The sequence below is a fragment of the Artemia franciscana genome, chromosome 21, assembly GCF_032884065.1.
Source record: "Artemia franciscana chromosome 21, ASM3288406v1, whole genome shotgun sequence".
Lineage (NCBI taxonomy): Eukaryota > Metazoa > Arthropoda > Branchiopoda > Anostraca > Artemiidae > Artemia > Artemia franciscana.
This window is the reverse complement of record NC_088883.1, coordinates 19,996,988-20,017,411: the sequence shown is the minus strand read 5'-3', so window position 1 is coordinate 20,017,411 and position 20,424 is coordinate 19,996,988. Positions and strand designations below refer to the sequence as shown.

Sequence of the window (20,424 nt, the reverse complement as noted above, 5' to 3'; positions counted from 1 at the left end):
CCCTCTAGCTGCCCTCCGATTGGTGACTTAAAAAGGGCACTAGAACTTTTATCCATGAAATGAGCCCTCTCGTGTCTTTTTAGGACGACTGGATCGACACGATCACTCCTGGGGAAAGAAACAAAAAAAAAACACACATAAACACGCATCCGTGATCTTTCTTCTGGCAAAAAATAAAAAATTCCACATTTTTGCAGATAGGAGCTTGAAAACTCTACAGTAAGATTCTTTGATAAGCTAATCTGATGGTGTGATTGTCATTAATATTTTATGACTTTTAGGGGGTGTTTACCTCTTTTTTCCTCAACATTTCCTGAAAGTTGTCAAAAGTAAATTTAGTCACAGTCACACGTAGTCGTAGTAACAGCCGTAATTTGTCACAGTAACAGTGGTAGTCGAAACCAGTTACAAGTGTAGCTGCAACAGTAGTAGTAGCAGTAGCAACACAGATCCATTGGGCCTTATCGCTCCGAAGTGCAAATTAAGGTGATTAAAGTAATTAAGTAGTTACCCTGAAAGTTTTAAGTTAACACCTGTAGCTTTTCCAAAGATATTATAGATTATCCCTATTGCCTGCCTGGATATACAGTGTCTTTTTATTTAGTTCGTCATCCCCCTCAATATACTCGGAAGTTTACCTCAACACCCTTTAGCTTTTTTGGACACATCCACGAGCAAACATTTCCCTTTTCGCAATGATAAGTCCTGCATGCCTTGCTCCAGAATAAGCATGGGCCCTATTTCCGTTTCTAATCTGCTTTAAAAAAATCTGTTTTTGTTCTGTTCATATAAAAAAAAGAAAGAGAGAAAAAAAGAAAACAGAAATAGATGATATATATTAAGTTTTAATTTTTATTTACCTGTTCTGTTTCTGTTTTTATAGGAGCTACTTTGTCCCGTTTTTGTTTTTGTTTTCCAGCCTGTTTTTCTTTTTTTCCCAGTTTTATCATAGTGATACGAAAATGAGATAATGGGGAGTTTCAAACTTACAAAATAGTGTTTTAAATCATAATTGTGTTGCGAAAGCAACACTTTGGTTTTGTCGCGTTGTTTTTTTTTTTGTTCCTAGCACCCCAATTTCAGCTTACTCCTAGGAAGTGGTAAGGGTCTAACCTCTGCGATTTTTACAGACCTTAGATTGATGAATGTGACTGCATTTTGGAAAGCTTCTTAGAGCTCTTGCCTGGGGCAAAAAAGATGGTTTTTGCTTGTCCTTGAGCCAGAGCCTATAGTGTGTGAAGTGGCTTGGAATTTTATAGCCTATGTTAGAGCGAACTACCTGAAGTTATGCATTGAAGCCTTCGTTTCAACAAACCATGCTTCTGCTTTCGAGTGGAAAGCTCTGTTCTAGCAGGCAAGCAGGCAGGCACCAGTTTCAAATCGAAGATGGACAAAACTCTACAAGTTTTAAATATATGCGGCAGTTACCAGGTCCCACAGCCAATATATCTTCTTTGAGTGATAAATAGAAAAAAATACAGAAATAAAAAAGCGGTGGCCGAAAGTGCTGCCATCTATTGTTTCTCCCCATTTCTGTTCATGATTTCAGCGGAGTTTATCATTCGGTTTTTCGCACTCGGGATTACGGCAGAGAAATGGTATCAGATGTACCTCTTAAACTTTAAAAGTTATCTCGCTGCTTAAAAAAATTAGAGTTTATCCTTTACTCCTTTCTAAGTGGTGACGTTAGAAACTTGGCCTACGGCAAAAAAGTCAACTTTAGAACTAAGACAGATAGATTTTTTTTTGGACGGCAGTCAATAGCTCTTGATGACCTGATCAAAGTATGTGTCATCCATTTTTGGTAGAAAAATTTCTTCATGAGATATACCAGTTTGAAAGTTTAAAGGGGTTGACAACTTCAATAGTAAGGTACACACTGAAACCACAAATAGGCTGATAAAGAAATCGTATCAAATATGCCTCTTAAACTTTAAAATATATCCCATTGCTAGAGAAATTAGAGTTTATCCTTTTCTTCTTTCTAAGTAATGACGTTAGAAACTTGGCTTACGGCAAAAAAGTCAACTTTTGAACTAAGACAGATAGATTTTTTTGTCGATGGCAGTCGATAGCTCTTGATGAGCTGATCAAAGTATATATCATACGTTTTTTGGTAGAAATATTCCTTCATGAGATTTACCAGTTTGAAAGTTTAAAGGGGTTGACAACCTCAGTAGTAAGGTACACACTGAAACCCAAAAATAGGCCGATACCAATTGTGAGACATATAGGGGAATCTTAAGTAACTGTCGGCTGTTAGCTCATAATCATCTTCTGCAATGAGGGGTTCGCAAATTTTGCTAGTTGGTGTACCTATTATTTGTTTCTGGTGTATTTGATGGTGAGACCAATTTGGTTCCAGCGCTAAGACATGTATTGGACTTTTGAGTAAAAATCGGCTGTTAGGCTACAATCATCTTTAGCGATGAGGGGTTTGCAACTTTTGCTAGTTAAAATGAGGAATTTGCAACCTTTGCGAGTTAGTGTACCTAGTATTTATTTTAAGATCCTTACAGATTAACAACTTCAGCGTTTAAGCAAAGCGAGGAAACAAAACCAAAGTATTGCTCTCGCAACATTTTACTCGGCGAAGCCGAACAAAGGTTGTCGCAACACCGCAGGTTGCCCATGGAACGTAAATCTAGTTTGAAATTCTGAAGAGGTGTGGTTACGCCCATACAATTTTTAGGATTGGAGTGTCAATATAAAGTAGAAGTAAGTAAAATGATGGCACTTAGTGTTTTTAACATATCAAATAGTGCTTTTATACTGTTTCAACTAGCAGAATCGGGCTTAGGAGTCAGATGAGAGTAGGCATGTGTGTAAATGGGAGAACAGTAAAGGTGTAGTTTAGTTCCACTAATATAACTTATTTTGAATAAATACTTATTTAGTCAATTGAGCAGCAAAGTTGCACAGATACTGTCCATCTGAACCAAGATATAAACGAATCGCCTGCATATCCTGGCACTATTGGTTGGCTTATTCATCCTACACCATGTGACCATGGGGAAAACTAATCTGCACCCTTAACTCGGCGAACTTAAATTTACTGTTTATATGACTTAGAAAACATTTATTATTAACAAAAACAGTAATAACAGCCACCCCCAGAATTAAAAACTCGTCCGAGGGGCTGGCAAAAATACATTAGAAAATAATATAGGACAAAGAAAAAATGGAATTCAACTGCTAGATAACAGTAACTTGCTATGATTATCCTATTAATTTAGAGGTCTACATTAATTACACTTTTCTAAATTATTTCCATAATTTTCTATAATATTTTCCAAAATAATTTCTACATTATTAATTACAGCTTTTTTTATCAAACAGTTCGTGGTAACGAACTGTAGTAAGGAGCGACCCGCCTCAATAGTAACCAAAAGTCTAAAAAAATGGAATTGTGATACCAATAGCTACATCAAAGGAATAGAATTTTAATGCTGATTTTAAATATACAAGTTTCATCAAGTTTAGTCTTACCCATCAAAAGTTACGAGCCTGAGAAAATTTGCCTTATTTTAGAAAATAGGGGGAAACACCCCCTAAAAGTCATAGAATCTTAACAAAAATCACACCATCAGATTCAGCGTATCAGAGAACCCTAGAGTAGAAGTTTCAAGCTCTTATCTACAAAAATGTGGAATTTTGTCTTTTTTGCAGACGGCAGATCACGGATGCGTGTTTATTTGTTTTTTTTTTTTTTTTTTTTTTTTTTCAGGGGTGATCGTATTGACCCAGTGGTCCTAGAATGTTGCCAGAGGGCTTATTCTAACGGTAATGAAAAGTTCTAGTGCCCTTTTTAAATGAAAAAAAACTGTCGGGCACCTAGGCCCCCTCCCACGCTAATTATTTTCCCAAAGTCAACGGATCAAAATTCTGAGACAACCGTTTTATTCAGCGTAGTCTAAAAACCTTATAATTATGTCTTCGGGGACGACTTACTCCCCCACAGTCCCCGTGGGAGGGGATACAAGTTACAAACTTTGTCCAGTGCTTACAAATAGTAATGGTTATTGGGAAGTGTACAAACGTTTTCTGACGGATTTTTTGGTAGGGGGACAGGATTTTCTAGCATTATTTGAAAAAAAATAATGAAAAAATAAATATGAAAAAGTTCTTTCAACTGGAAGTAAGGAGCAGCATTAAAAATTAAAACGAACAGAAATTATTACGCATATGAGGGGCTCACCTCCTCCTAATACCTCGCTCTTTACGCTAAAGTGTTTTTAGTAATTTCAACTATTTTGTGATTCAGGGGTCATTCTTAATGAGTTGGGACAAAATTTAAGCTTTAGTGTAAAGAGCGAAGTACTGACGAGCGGGTGAACCCCTCATATCTCTATATATATAAATAAGTTGTCTGTCTGTCTGTCTGTCGAGTGACGTCACTGTCCGCATATGACGTCTGAATTATTTCATCATATACCAATTCAAAAACGAATGTATCCAAGCCGAAGTAGCTCAATTGGTAAAGCGTTCTGTTCCAGGTTCTAGGTCCGAGAGGTTCCAGGTTCGAACCTGGGCTTAAGCAAAAAAAACTAAAAACTAATAAAAAGATAAAAAAACTAAAAAAACTAAAAAAGAAAAAAAAAACTAAAAAAGGTAGATGTATACAAGCCGAAGTAGCTGAGTTGGTAAAGCGTTATGTTCCAGGTTCTAGGTCCGAGAGGTTCAAGGTTCGAACCTTGGCATTAGCATTAATACAAAAGAAGAAGAAAAAACTAAAAAAGGTAAAAACTACAAAAAAAAACTGAAAAAGAAAAAAACTAAAAAAAAAACTAAAAAAAGTTAAAAAGAAAAAAAACTAAAAAGAAAAATAAAACTAAAAAAGCTAAAACAAAAGAAGAAAAAAACTAAAAAAGGTAAAAACTACAAAAAAACTAAAGAGAAAATACTAAAAAAACTAAAAAAGCTAAAAAACTAAAAAAAAAATAAAAAAAAGGTAAAAAACTAAAAACTAAAAAAGAAAAAAATCTGAAAAATAAAGGAGAAAAAGAAAACTAAAAAAAAATAAAAATAAAAATAAAAAACCTAAAAAAGGTAAAAACTACAAAAAAAAACTAAAAAGAAAAAAGAAAAAAAACTAAAAAGCTAAAAAAAGGCAAAAACCAAAAAAAAATAAAAAGAAAAAAGGAAAAAAATTAAAAATTTATTTCATAATATACCAATTCAAAAACGAATGTATATACAGACCGTGATACAAATGACGACCGGGACACTGGGACACAGGGAATATAAATGACGACCGGGACAATCAAAGAGATATTACAGACTGGGACACCGGGACACAAATGACGATTGGGCCACAGGGAATATAATTTTCATAATGACGACCGGGACACTGGAACACAGGGAATATAAATGACGACCGGGACATTCAAACAGAAATTATAGACCGGGACACCGGGACACAGGGAATATAAATGACGACCAGGACACAGGGACACAACTACAATGGCACGTACCTAATATGGCGCGTAACGACTTACGCGTGTGGGGGGGCTTGGGGGGCGCGAAGCACCCCCACCAACTAGGTGTTGGGGTGGCACGAAGCGTCACCCCAACAGCTAGTATGTAAGAAAAATATGAGAATACAAAAGTTCGTTACGTAAGCTAATTTATAAGTTACGTATATCTTTTGCCAATAAAAACATTCGTAAAAAAATAAAAGTTCTAGTTGAATTTTTAAGTAAATCGGAGGGCAACCAGGCTTCCTCCCCTGCTCCTTTTTTTCTCAAAATCATTCGATCAAAACTATGAGAAAGCCATTTAGCCAAAGAAATAAATATGCAAATTTCGTTTCAATTATTCCTCCGCGAAGAGCCAAAATCAAAACATGCATCGGTTCAAAAACGTTCAAAAATTAAATAAAAAAACAAGTTTTTTTTTTAACTGAAAGTAAGAAGCGACAGTAAAACTTAAAACGAACAGAAATTACTTCGTATATGAAAGGGGCTGCTTCCTCATCAACGCCCCGCTCTTTACGCTAAAGTTGTTTACTGTTTTAAAAAGAAGAGTTGAGAGATAGAGTCAAACTTTAGCGTACAAAGCGGGGCGTTGATGAGGAAGCAGTCCCTTTCGGGGGCTTTTGGAATGTATTTTAACCATAGGTTCTTATTTCTGAATCCAAAACCCAAGTTTTTTAAATGCTAAAATAATAAAATAAGGTGTATTTCAACCGTGTATGTTTATATTTCTGAAAACTGAGCTCCAAGGATCTTGGATAATCAAATATTTTAATATTATCAGATGTATTTGAACCGTGTGTATTTTTATTTCTGAAACCAAAACCCAACTTTCTTAAGTTTCTTAAATGCTCAAATATTTAAAAAAAAATGAGATACATTTTAAAAATATGTGTTCTGAATCCAAAGTCCAAGTTTTTTAAGTGATCAAACGTATTTAATAAAATAAGATGTATTTTAAGTATATGTGTTTATATTTCAAAATATTAAACACCAATGTTCTTAAAGGCTCACATATTTTTAATGAAATAAGATCTATTTTGACTGTATTGGTTGCTTTTTATTAAAACCGTGTTTCATTCGTGAGAACCGTTTGATTTTTTGGACCGTTTGGATTATTCGTGAGAACCGTTTGGATTATTAGTGGAAACTAATAATCCAAGTTTCATAAGTGATCATGTATGTTGCTTGAATGCTAAAATATTTTTAATAAAAAAGATGTATTTTAACTGTGTGCGTTCTTTTTATGACACCAATTTTCCCATATTTTTTACATAAGCAAATATTGTTAATAAAATCAAATATATTTTAACCATGTGTTAACTGCTTAAAAGTTAGGTTTGATTGGGTTCAGTTAGCGTAGCCTCACGCGAGCTGAACCAAATCAAACCTAACTTTTATGTAGTTAACACAATGTAACCTAACTCAGGATTAATTATTCCAAACAGAGAATCCCCTAATTCAGTTCTTAATGTTAACTGGCAGAAACTTGGGGTTTATTTATCAGGAATAAACAAAACATAGTTATAATACTTTTGGTTTTATTATTGATGTTTCATCACTTATAAGAAATGATTTTTAATTTTCATAAAAAGGAACACAAACGGTTAAAATACTTCTTATTTTATTAAAGATATTTCAGTATTTTAGAAACTTTGGGTTTAGTTTTCAGGAATACAAACTCACACGTTAAAAAATACTTCTGACTTTATTAATTATTTTTGATCACTTAAGAAACTTGGGTTTTAGTTTTCATAAAAATAATGCATATGGTTAAAATATATCTTATTTTATTAATTAAATTGGATTATTTAAAAAACTTGTGTTTTAGTTTTCAGGATCAAGAGAATACAAGGATAAAATAGATTTGGTTTTCAATAATAATATTTGAGCATTTAAAAATTTTGGGGTTTAATTTTCATGTAAAGAAACGCACGCGGTTAAAATTAATCTTATTTTTATTAATAATTTTGATCATTTAAGAAACGGGTTTTAAATTTCAAAAATAAAACAACACATAGTTAAAATACATCTGATTTTATGTAAAAATATTTGATCATTTAAGAAACTAAAGTTTTAGTTTTCACAAAAGGGAATGAAAATGGTTAGAATCACCTTTTTTATTAAAAATATTTGAGTATTTAAGAAACTTGCGTCTTAGCTTCAGAAATAAGAATAAACATTGACAAAAAGCATTAGATTTTGATAAATGATATTTAATCACTTGAAAAACTTGGGGTTTAGTTTTCACGAGAAGAAACTCACTAGGTTAACATACACCTTGTTTTATTAGAAATATTTGAGCAGTTAAAAAAACTTGGGGCTTAGTTTTCTGACATAAAAATACACACGGTTAACATACATCTGATCATATTAATAATATATGATCACTTAAGAAGCTTGGAATTTTAGTTTCCATGTAAAGTAGTCACACGGTTAATATATATCTTTTTTAATTACAAACATTTGAGCATTTAAGAAACTCTGGTTTTAGATTCAGAAATAAGAACACATACGATTAAAATGCAGCTGGTTTTGTATATAGGATCTGGTGAGAAACTTGGGGTTTTATTATTTTTTTTAAAGAGTGCACATAGCTAAAATGCATCTTATTTTATTAGAAATATTTGAGTATTTAAGAAACTTGGGCTTTAGTTTTTAGAAATAAGGGCAAACAAAATACATCTAATTGATTAATAATATTTAATATTTAAATTAACTCGGGTTTTAGTTTCCATAAAAAAAGAGCACAAAATGTTAAAATACAACTGATTTTTTTATAATATTTAATGATTTAAGATACTTTAGTCTTCATAAAAAGGAACTCAAACGATTAAAACGAATTTCACTTAATTAAAAATATTTGAGAAGGCAGGAAACTTGTGTTTTAGTTTTGAAAAAAAGGATACATATTGTTAAAATACATCTAATTTTATTAAGATTATCTGATCATTTAAGAAACTTGGGTTTTAGTTTTCAGAGATAAGAATTTACATGGTTAAAATGCATCAAATCTGTTAATAATATTTAATCTTTTAAGAAACCAGGGTTCTATTTTTGATCTAGAAGCATTGCAAACAGTTAAAGCATGTCTTATTTTATTAAAAATATTGGTGCACTTAAGAAACTTGGGCTTTCGTTTTCAGATATAAAAAACAAATGGTTAAAATACATCTGATCTATCAATAATATTTTTGTTATTTAAGATTCTCGAGTCTTAACAGCCATAAAAAAAGTGCAAGCGGTTAAAATACATCTTATTTTATAAGGAATACTTGATCATATAAGAAACATTGGTTTTACTCTTCAGAAATAAGAAGGCAAATAGTTAAAATATATTTTGTTTTATTAATAATGTTTGATAATTTACAAAACTAAGGATTATAGTTTTCATAAAAAGCAATTAATACGGTTAAAATAAATCTTATTTTATTAAAAATTTCAGCATTTAAGAAACCTTGGGTTTAGTTTTCAGGAACACATTTGGTTAGAATATAATTGACTTTATTAAAAATATCTAATCATTTGAGAAATTTGGGTTTTGGATTCAGAAATAAGAACACAAGCGGTTAAAAATGCTTCTGATTTATTAATAATATTTCATCATTTAACAAATTTGGGTTTTAGTTTCCATAAAAAGAGCACACACAGTTAAAGTTCATCTTATTTCAATAAAAACATTTCAGAATATTTCAGTTTGAAACTTTGGTTTTAATTTTGAGACATAAAAACACACACGTAAGAAAATGCTTTTATTTAGTAATAAAATTCGATCATTTAAGAATTTCAGGCTTTAATTTCTATAAAAAGATGCACATTGTTAAAACATATCTTATTTTGTTACAAATACTTGATCATTTAGGAAACTCGGAATTTAGCTTTCAGAAAAAAGAGTGCATATGGTTAAATTACAGTTGATTTGATTAATAATATTTGATTATCTTCGAAACTAAGGGGTCTAATTCCCGCAAAAACCAACCTATACGGTTCAATAATCTTATTTTATTAAAATATTTGAGTATTTAAGAAAACAGGGTTTTAGTTTTCAGAAACAAGAACTCAAATGGTTAAAATGCACCTTATTTTATTAAAGATATTTGATCATTTAATAAACTTGGGTTTTCGATTCGGAAATAAGAACACATACGGTTCAAATACATCCAATTTATTAATAATATTTGATCATTTCAGAAATTTGGGTTTTAGTTTTAATAAGAAAAAAGAGTAAATACGGTTAAAATATACCTTATTTCAATAAAAGTATTCGAGCATTGAAAAAACTTAGGCTATAGTTTCCAGGAATATAAACAAAATGTTAAAAAGAATATATTATTTATTGATAATATTTGATCATTTATGAAACTTGGGTTTTGGTTTTTATAAAAAAGAATTCATACGGTTAAAATATATCCTATTTGATTAGAAATATTTGGGCATTTAATAAACTTTAGTTTTAGTTTTCATAATAAGCAACGCATACGATTAATATAGATGTGATTTTTTTTAGAATTACTTGACCATTTAAGAAACTCGGGTTTTAGTTTTAAGAAACAAGGACCCATATGGTTAAAATACATGTGATCATGTTAAAAATATTTGATTATTTAAGAGAATGAGGACTCTAGTTTTCATAAAAAGTAAGCACACGGTTGAAATACATATTATTTATTTGAAAATGTTTGAGCATTTAAGAAGCTTGGTTTTTAAATTTTCAGAAAAAAAACACATATGGTTGAAACTTGGGTCTTGTATTCAGAAATAAGAGCCCATATGGTTAAAATAAATCTGATTTTATTAATAATATTTGGTCATTTGATGAACTTGGGGTTTATTTTTCGTAAAAAGAAGTACGTGCACGATTAAAACACATCTTATTTTATTAAAATTTTTGAGTAATGAAGAGTTTTAGGTATTAGTTTTGACAACTAATAACGCATATTGTTCAAGAACATTTGATTTTATTAAACAATCAATTATTTAAGAATAATATATTTTACTTTTTATTAAAAGCCACGCACATGGTTAAAATACATCTCATTTGTTAAAAATATCTGATTATTTAAGAAAAAAGGAGATGAAAAAATCACCTTTGAAAAAAAATCCCCATATGAACAAGTTTTCATAAGGAGGAACAGACATGGTTAAAATACATTTCAATTTAATAAAAACATGTGAGTAGTTAAGAAACTTGGGTTTTAGTTTTGACATATAATTACGCAAATTGTCCAAGTTCATTTGATTTTATTAAATGTTTGTATGTTTCTGAAACAAAGTTTTTATTTTTATAGGGAGAGAAAAACCCAGCTAATGTACATCTCATATATTAAAATATTTGGCTATTTAAGAAATTTGGGTTTTGGTTTTGAACAATAAGGAAACATACGATTAAAATACATCTGATTTTATTAAGAATACTGGATCATTTTGGCAACTTGAGTTTTATTTTCCAGAAATAAGCAAGCATAAAGTTCAAACATATTTGATTATATTAACAATATTGATCATTTAAGAAACCTGGGCTTTAGTTTTGTAATAAAGGAACAAACATTTCAAATTCATCTGATTTCAATAAAAATATTTGATAAGGTAATAAACTTGGGTTTTAGTTTTCATAAAAAGCAACACATGGCTAAAATACATTTTATTTTTATCAAAAATATTTTATCATTTAAGAAACTTGGGTTTTAGATATCAGAAATAAGAACCTATATGGTTAAAATGCATTTTTTTAAATTAATAATATTTGATCATTTAAGAAACTAATTCATTTTTAGTTTTTATAGAAAGGACCATATACTTTTGAAATACATACGATTTTTATAAAGACTATTTCATCATTTAGGAAACTTGGGTTTTAGTTTTCAGAAACTAAAAAGCACGTGGCTAAAATATACCTTATTTTATTGAAAATATTTGGTCATTGAAGAAACTAAGGGTTCTAGTTTTCATAAACAGAAACACATACGGTTAAAATACATCTTATTTCATTAAAAAAAACTTCAGCGTTAAAGAAACTTGGGGCTTAGTTTCCAAATGTACATAATTTTATAAAAAATACTTGAGCATTTACGAAACTTTTGTTTTAGTTTTCATAATAATCAAAAAATACGGTTGAAATAGGTCGGATTTTTGTTAGAATACTTGACCATTTAAGAGACTCGGTTTTTAGTTTTAAGACACAAGGATGCATATGATCAAATTATATTTGATTATATTAATAAAACTTGATCATTTAAGAAACTAAGGGTTCTAGTTTTCATAAAAACCAAGCGTACGGTTAAAATACATTCTATTTCATTAAAAAAATTTAAGTATTTAAGAAACTTGGGGTTTAGTTTTCAAATATATCTTATTTTATTTCAAATATTTGAATATTTGAGGAGCTTTTGTCTTAGTTTTTTAAGAAGCAACACATACGGCCAAATTATATCTGATTTAATAAAAAAAAATTGAGTATTTAAGAAACTTAGGCTTTAGTTTCCAGAAATATAAACGAAAGTAAAACAGTTCAAAATAGGGATGAAACCTTTTTATTGACAGTGAACAGATATAAAATTTACCTTAATAAATTTTTACTGTTTTACTTTCGTCATGGAAAGGCAGTGTGGTCTTCGAAGTCATCTGAGAAATATAAACAAACACGTTAAAAAGTATATCTTATTTATTTATAATATTTGATTATTTAAGAAACTTGGGTTTTAGTTTTTTCAAAAAATTGCACACGGTTAAAATATATCTTATTCTATTAAAAATATTTGGGCATTTATGAAACTTCCGTTTTAGTTTTCCCAATAAGCAACACATACGGTTAAAAAAGATCTAATATCTTTTAGAATACTTGATCATTTAAAAAAAAAAATCTGGTTTCAGTTTTAAGAAACAAGGATGCATATGGCTAAAAAAATTCAATTATATTAATAATATAAATCATTTAAGAAACCAAGGGTTCTAGTTTTCATAAAAATCAAGCATATGGTTAAAATACATATTACTCAATTGAAAATAATTGAGCTTTTAATAAACTTGGGTTTTAGTTTTCAGAAAAAAGAACATATATTGTAAAAATACACCTTATTCCATTATTAATATTTGATCATTTAAAATCCTGGGTTTTGGAATCAGAAGCAAGAACCCACATGGTTTAAAATAAAAATTAATAATATTTGATCATTTAAGAAAATTGGGTTTTAGTTTTGAAAAATAAGGACGTATGTGATTAAAAAACATCTGATTTTATTAAGAATACTTAATCATTAAAGAAACTTGAGTTTTAGTTTCCAGAAATAAAGACGAATATAGTTCAAATATATTTAATTTTGTTGGCAATATTTGATCATTTAAAGAGCCTTGCTTTAATTTTTGCAAAAATGAAACCCACATTTAAAATTCATCTTATTTTATTAAAAATACTAGAGTAGTGAAGAAACATGGGCTATATTTTATCATCTATGAAACCTGGGTTTAAGTCTTCAGAAATAAGAAATATATGGTTAAAATGCATTTGATTTTATTAATAGTATCTGATCATTTAAGACATTAAAGTTTTAGTTTTTATAAAAAGCACCACTTATGGTTGAAATACATAAGTTTTTATTAAGAATCTTTCATCATTTAAGAAACTTGGGGTTTTAGTTTTCTGAAACAAGAACGTAAATGGCTAAAATACACCTTATTTTATTAAGAATATTTGATCATTTAAGAAACTAAGGATTTATTTTCCAAATATATCTTATTTTATTTAAAATGTTTGAATGTTTAAGAAACTAGTGTTTTATTTTTCATAAAAAGTAGGTCAAATTACATCTGATACTATTAAATATATTGGAGCATTTAAGAAACTTGGGTTTTAGTTTTCAGAAATAAGAACACAAATGGTTAGAATATTCCGTATTTTATTAAAAATATTTGATCATTTGATAAAAGTAGGTTTTGGATTAATAGATAAGAGTGCATATGGTTAAAATACATCTGATTTTATTAAAAGTATTTGCGCATTTAAGAAAATTGGGGTTTTGTTTTCAGAAATATGAATACACACGGTTAAAATACACCTTATGTCATTAGAAATATTGGATCGCTTAAGAAACTTGAGCTTTATAATCAAAAATAAGATAACATTTGGTTAGAATACATCTGGTTTTATTAATAATATTTGAAAATTTGGTTAGAATACATCTGGTTTTATTAATAATATTTGAACATTTGAGAAAATTAGGGTTGTAATAGAGCGCACACGGTTAAAACACATCTTATTTTATCAAAAATACTTGAGTATTTAAGAAACTTTGACTCTAGTTTTCATAAAAGGAAAACTCACAGTTAAAATACATCTTACTTTATTAAAAAATATTTGATTATTTAATGAACTTGGGCTTTAGTTTTCATAAAAAGGAACATACATGGTTGAAATGTATCTTAGTTCATTAAAAAATATTTGAATAGTTTAGCAGCTTTGGTTTTAGTTTGGACAAATAGTGATGCATATGATTAAAGCATATTTGATTTTACTAATAATATTTTATCTTTTAAGAAACTTGGGGTTTAGTTTTTAAAACAAGGAATGCTCACGGTTCAGATACATTTAATTCTATTAAAAATATTTGATCATTTAAGAAACTTTAGTTTTCATAAAAAGAGCGCATACGGTTAAAACACATTTGATTCTATTAACAATTTTTGATCATTTAAGAAACTAAGGTTTTAGTTTTCATGAAAAGAACGCACACGGTTAAAATACATTTGACTTACGTGAAATATTTAAGCATTTAAGAAACTTGGGCTTTAGTTGTTATAAAATGGAACACACACGTATCATCACTTAAAATATATATGACTTTTATTTATTTCGACTTTATCTATAACCCAATATTAATCAATACTTTTCAAAATTTGAACTTTTACGTAATTTTATTTTTTTATTTTTTGCTATTTTCTATTTTTAAAATTGTTTTTATTTTTGTAATTTTTCGTAAAGAAACAACAGGATTATCAACTTTCATTGGGCTGGTTTTTCCATGGTTATGCAAGTTACCTAAGCACCGGATACCTCTCTGTAAGTTGTTCAATGACCCAAACTGAATTGTCTAATTTTTAGAACGTCAGCCTGGAATTAATTATGTTCGCTCTTTAGTGCATATAGCACTAAAGGGTGCTTATCCGGGTGCATATAGCACCTGGATTTGAGCGGGTTACTCTGTATTGAAATAGCACTAAAGGGTGCATATCCGGGTGCATATAGCACCTGGATTTGAGCGGGTTTCTCTGTATTGAAATAGCACCAAAGGGTGCATATCCGGGTGCACATAGCACCTGGATTTGAGCGGGTTTCTCTGTATTGAAATAGCACTAAAGGGTGCATATCCGGGTGCATATAGCACCTGGATTTGAGCGGTTTTCTCTGTATTGAAATAAGGACACAGTATTTACAATTACACAGTTATTTTCCTATTCAAAATAAAGTTGTGAAACAAGTGTTTCCAACTGAAACTAAGGAGCAACATTAAAACTTAAAACAAACAGAAATTCTTCTGTATATGAGGGGACTGTCCCTTTTTCTACCCTCACTCTTTACAGTAAAGTCTTAAGACTATAAACAGTAAAGTCTTAAGTATTAATTTTTCCCATTCAAAATCAAAGGAGCAATAGCCCCAGGGGATAAAAAACAACCAAAAAATGAACACAGACGAATCTTTTATATTTTTTCTGTCATTATTACAAAATGTCAGGTTTTTGTATATTGGAAGTTCTTATAGTTGAAAATTTGGGAGTGTTTCCACATTTTTCGTGAATCAGGCAAACTTTCTCAGGTTCAGATTGAATTTAAGATGTAGTTCAATCCCGTTTTCTAGGGCTATAATGAAAGAAAGATTGAGATGGCTAGGTCACGTTCTGCTGATGAAGGATGATAGATTGCTGAAGATTGTTCTTTTTGGCCAACCGATGGCGTTCTGCAGATGAAGTATGCCAGATTGCCAAAGATTTTCCTTTTCGTCTAACCTTCTAGGGCTAAACGGAAACCAGATCATCATCGTCAGGGGTGAGAGGGTGTCATAAATAATGATTTAATGGAAGTGGAACTTCCTGGGAGGGTGTTAAAAGGGAGGTTTTGAATAGATTGGGTAGGAGGAGCAGCGTGTGTAGCTGTGTTGGCCTTACGCGGCTTGGTGCTGTAGTGAGTTATTAGTAGTAGTACTAGTAGACTGAATTTAATGAAGTTTATATATTTAGAATAAAAGGCACTTCTTTTCAGTTTTTATTTGCAAAACCTTACTCACATGACTAGATACAATAAAAGTTGTCTTAAAGGGGTGAAGACAGCACACAAAATTTGCAAAAGAAGGGAGGGTAAAGGCTTACTATTTGTATACAAATCTGTCAAGCCCAAAAAATTCTCTTTAAATTCCAAGTCCCTATAGTTACTCGGATAATGCTTTTAAAAAGAGCAAATGGCTGATCTTGCAATGTTTATGTATCAAAAACTCTCTCTCTCTCTCTCTCTCTTCAAAATTCTCAATGACTATTCCTTGATATACCCCCTCCCCTTCCTCCAGTTAGTAAAACGTCAACTTCACCAAACATAGTTTAATGTTCTCTCTCTCTTTACAGTAAAGACTTTAATTGACTGAATTGTTTTATAAGGTTCTACAATGTCCAGTGTTAGCATCGTAGTATAAATACATATTAGATTACTTAATGATTGCAGCACTAGCTGCAACGCAGTAAAGAGCGAACCGCAGCAATAGTACCCAAAAACTGAAAAACACGTTTAAAAAAAACGCCCAGTGAGAAAAATTGTCATCTGATACTGAATCAGGAATGGTAACTCTTGTTCGACTAATCTCACAGTAAAAGTCTATTGCGAAAACAGTTTTATGGGGATAGTAGTGGGGGATATTTAGATTTGACGGCTGCATCCTAGAAACGAATTCTGAGTTCCTAGCAACCACCAGGTTTATTGATTTTCTTCGAGCTGCGGGTGCTAGTTACATTATAAGAGATTGCTTACCTTTGTCAAGGATGACGTAATCTCGTGTGACTTGTTAAATTTTTCGAGGACGACATAATCTCGCTTGACTTGTTAGAGCTCAGGACCCACTAGTCAAGTGGAGAACCCACGATTGTTATTAAGGACGTTGAAAATGTGGGTATTACATAACACTTTAGGAGATGTTTTGTAAATGGGGGCGAATTCCTTCCGTTTTAAGTTTTTCCCAGAAAGTTCACCCCAGCACCCTAATCCCAATGAGAAAGTTTTCCAGTAGAAAATAAATCTGCAGAAAGTGCCCCTCTGAAAAATGTCGGTATACTTCCCAATAACAAATACTATATGTAACCAATGGGCAAATTGAATAACTTTCGGCCCATCCTTCAGGTATTTTGGGGGGTCATGGCATCCACAAAGACATAGTTATTGGACCTTTATACTATACAGAACATAATCACCATCGCAAAATTTTGGTCCGACGGCCTTGGAGAAAAAAGGATGTTGGAGGGGGGGCTAGTTGGACACTAATTATTTTAGTCACTTAAAAAGGGCATTAATGCCTTTAATTTCCATTAAAATGAGCCATATTCTAATCCTCATCGAATATTGGTTCGATAAGATCACTACATGGATGAACATGAGAAAAAAAGAAAATAATAAAGTGAAAAATAATCAAAAGAAGAAAAAAACATGCATCTGTGTTTCTTAAAAGAATCCTTACTTTTAAGATGGGAGCTTGAAAACTCTACAGTAGGATTCTCTGAAATTGAAAAATCTGACGGTGTAATTTTCAATAAGACTCCTTGACTTTTGAGGGATTTTCCCCTCCTTTTCGGAAAATTTGACAAATTATCTCTAGCTTTTAACTTTTGATGGGTAACATTAAACTTAATTAATTTTATATATCTCAAACCACCATAAAAACTCAATTCTCTTTATGTATATATTGTTATAAATATTCTGTTTTTTAGAGTTACGGTGACTATTGGGCAGAGTCGCTTCTTACCACAAACTGTTTGATATACAAATTATGGCTAGGTATAGTCATTAGGAACTGAGAGGGCTCTAAACAGATATGCATAAGAATATGTAAGCAGAAGATGGAATGGTTAGAAGGATATGTTGTATTCAAAAATCTGAATTGCTTCAGAGGTACTATTTTTTCACTGTTGATAAGTTAATTCATAATTTACATAACTGTATATTAGGGGCAAACAATAGTACAGGCCATCAATTTCCGAGAAAAAAATTTTGGAAGTTTTTCGTGCATGCATAAGAATATCTAAGCAGAAGATGGAATAGTTAGAAGGAAGTGTTAGGCTCAATAATCTGAATTGCTCCAGAGGTACTATTTTGTCACGTTGGGTAAGTTAATTAACAATTTGCGTAACTAAATAGTAGAGGCAGATAACAACGCAGGCCACCAATTTCCGAGAAAGTTTCATTACTAGTTGAAAACAAGAGCTAATAGCTCATATGGCACTTGTGACGAGGCGAGAAGAGCTAAGAGCCAAGAGATCATATGGTATGAGCTCTAACAAAATTCTATGAATCAATAGATTGATTTAAAAAGGAAAATAAGAGGCTTAATGCCGGTCAGGATTTAAAATAAGAGCTCTGAGTCACGATGTCCTTCTAAATATCAAAATTCATTAAGATCCGATCACCCACTCGTAAGTTATAAATACCCAATTTTTTCTAATTTTTCCTCTCCCTTTAGCCCCCCAGATGGTCGAATCTGGGAAAATGACTTTATCAAGTCAAGTTGTGCAGCTCCCTGACACGCCTACCAATTTTCATCGTCCTAGCACGTCCAGAAGCACCAAACTCGCCAAATCACTGAACCCCTCCCCCCAATTCCCCCAAAGAGAGCAAATCCAGTACGATTCGGTCAATCACGTATCAAGGACATTTGTTTATTCTATCCACCAAGCTTCATCCCAATTCCTACACTCCAAGTGTTTTTCCAAGATTTCCCCCTCCAACTCCCCCCAATGTCAAACGATCTGGTCGGGATTTGAAATAAGAGCTCTGAGACATGAATTCTTTCTAAAAATCAAATTTCATTAAGATCCGATCATCTATTCGTAAGATAAAAATACCCCAATTTTCACGTTTTCTGAGAATTCCGGTTTCTCCCTCCAACTCCCCCCAACGTCACAGGATCTGGTTGGAATTTAAAATAAGAACTTTAAAGCACAAGATCCTTCTAAATATCAAATTTCATTAAGATTTGGTCATCCTTTCGTAAGTTACAAATACCTCAATTTTCAAAATTACCCCCCCCCCTCCAATTCCACCAAAGAGAGCAGATCGGGTCCGGTTATGTCAGTCACGTATCTTAGACAGGTTTTTATTCTTCCCATCCAGTTTCATCCTGATCTCACCGCTTTGAGTATTTCCTAAGATTTCTGGTCCTCCTCCAACTGCCCCCCCCCCCAATTACGCTTGATTCGGTTGAGATTTAAAATAAGAGATCTGAGTTACGAGGTCCTTCTAAATATGAAGTTTCATGAAGATCCGATCACTCCTTCGTAAGTTAAAAATACGTCATTTTTTCTTATTTTTCATAATTAACCCCCCCCCCCAATAGATCGGATCCGTTCCAATTATGTAAATCACGTATGTAAGACTTCTGCTTATTTTTCCCACCAAGTTTCATCCCTCCAATCTAAGCGTTTTCCATGATTTTAGGTTCCCCCACCCCAAGCTTCCCCCAACGTCACCAGACCCAGTCAGGATTTAAAATAAAAGCTTTGAGACACGATATTCTTCTAAATATCAAATTTCATTGAGATCCGATAACCCGTTCGTAAGTTCAAAATACCTCGTTTTTTCTAATTTTTCAGAATTAACCCCTTCCCCAACTACCCCAAAGAGAGCGGATCCGTTCCGGTTATGTCAATCATGTATCTAGGACTCGTGATTATTTTTTCCACCAAGTTTCATCCCGATCCCTCCACTTTAAGTGTTTTTCAAGTTATAGGTCTCCCCCTACCAACTCCCCCCCCCAATATCACCAGATCTGGTCGGGTTTAAAATAAGAGCTCTGAGTCACGATATCCTTCTAAATATCAAATTTCATTGAGATCCGATCACCTGTTGGTAAGTTAAAAATACCTCATTTTTTCTAATTTTTCAGAAATAACCCCCCCCCCAACTATCCCAAAGAGAGTGGATCCGTTCCGTTTATGTCATTCATGTATCTAGCACTTGCGTTTATCTTTCCCACCAAGTTTCATCCCGATCCTTCCACTCTAAGTGTTTTCCATGTTTTAGGTTTCCCCCTCCCAACTCCCCCTTCCAACTTCACCAGATCTGGTCGGGATTTCAAATAAGAGCTCTAAGACACGATATCCTTCTAAAAATCAAATTTCATTGACATCCGATCACTCGTTCGTAAGTTAAAAATACCTCATTTTTTCTAGTTTTTCAGAGTTACCCCCCCCCCAACTACCCCAAAGAGAGCGGATCCGTTCCGACTATGTCAATCATGTATCTGGGACTTGTGCTTATTTTCCCATCAAGTTTCATCCCGATCCCTCGACTCTAAGTGTTTTCCAAGATTTTAGGTTCCCTCCTCCAACTCCCCCGAATGTCATCAGATCTGGTCGGGATTTAAAATAAGAGCTCTGAGACACAATATCATTATAAACGTCAAATTTCATTAAGATCTCATCACCCATTCATAAGTTAAAAATACTTCATTTTTTCTATTTTTCCGAATTAACCGGCCCTCCACTCCCCCCCATATGGTCAAACTGGGAAAATGACTATTTCTAATTTAAGGTGGTCCCGTCCCTAATACGCCTGCCAAATTTCGTCGTCCTAGCTTACCTGGAAGTGCCTAAAGTAGCAAAACCGGGACTGACAGACAGACCGACAGAATTGGCGATTGCTATATGTCACATGGTTAATACCAAGTGCCATAAAAAGTACTTGATCGAGGTACATACAACTTTCAGG

General features: G+C 32.0%; 1 protein-coding gene across 2 annotated transcripts in view; it reads left to right on the top strand.

Annotated features, from left to right (window-relative positions):
* Positions 1–339: 339 nt before the first annotated feature.
* Positions 340–20,424, top strand: part of LOC136040750 (ventral anterior homeobox 1b-like) — an 86,289-nt gene continuing 66,204 nt past the window's right edge. The window contains exon 1 of one of the 2 annotated variants that reach the window (XR_010620871.1): positions 340–2,718. The gene's annotated coding sequence lies outside the window, so the exon portion shown is untranslated. Of the gene's footprint in view, positions 2,719–15,333; positions 15,511–20,424 lie in introns of those variants that run through there. The other variant, XR_010620872.1, reaches the window with a different exon arrangement.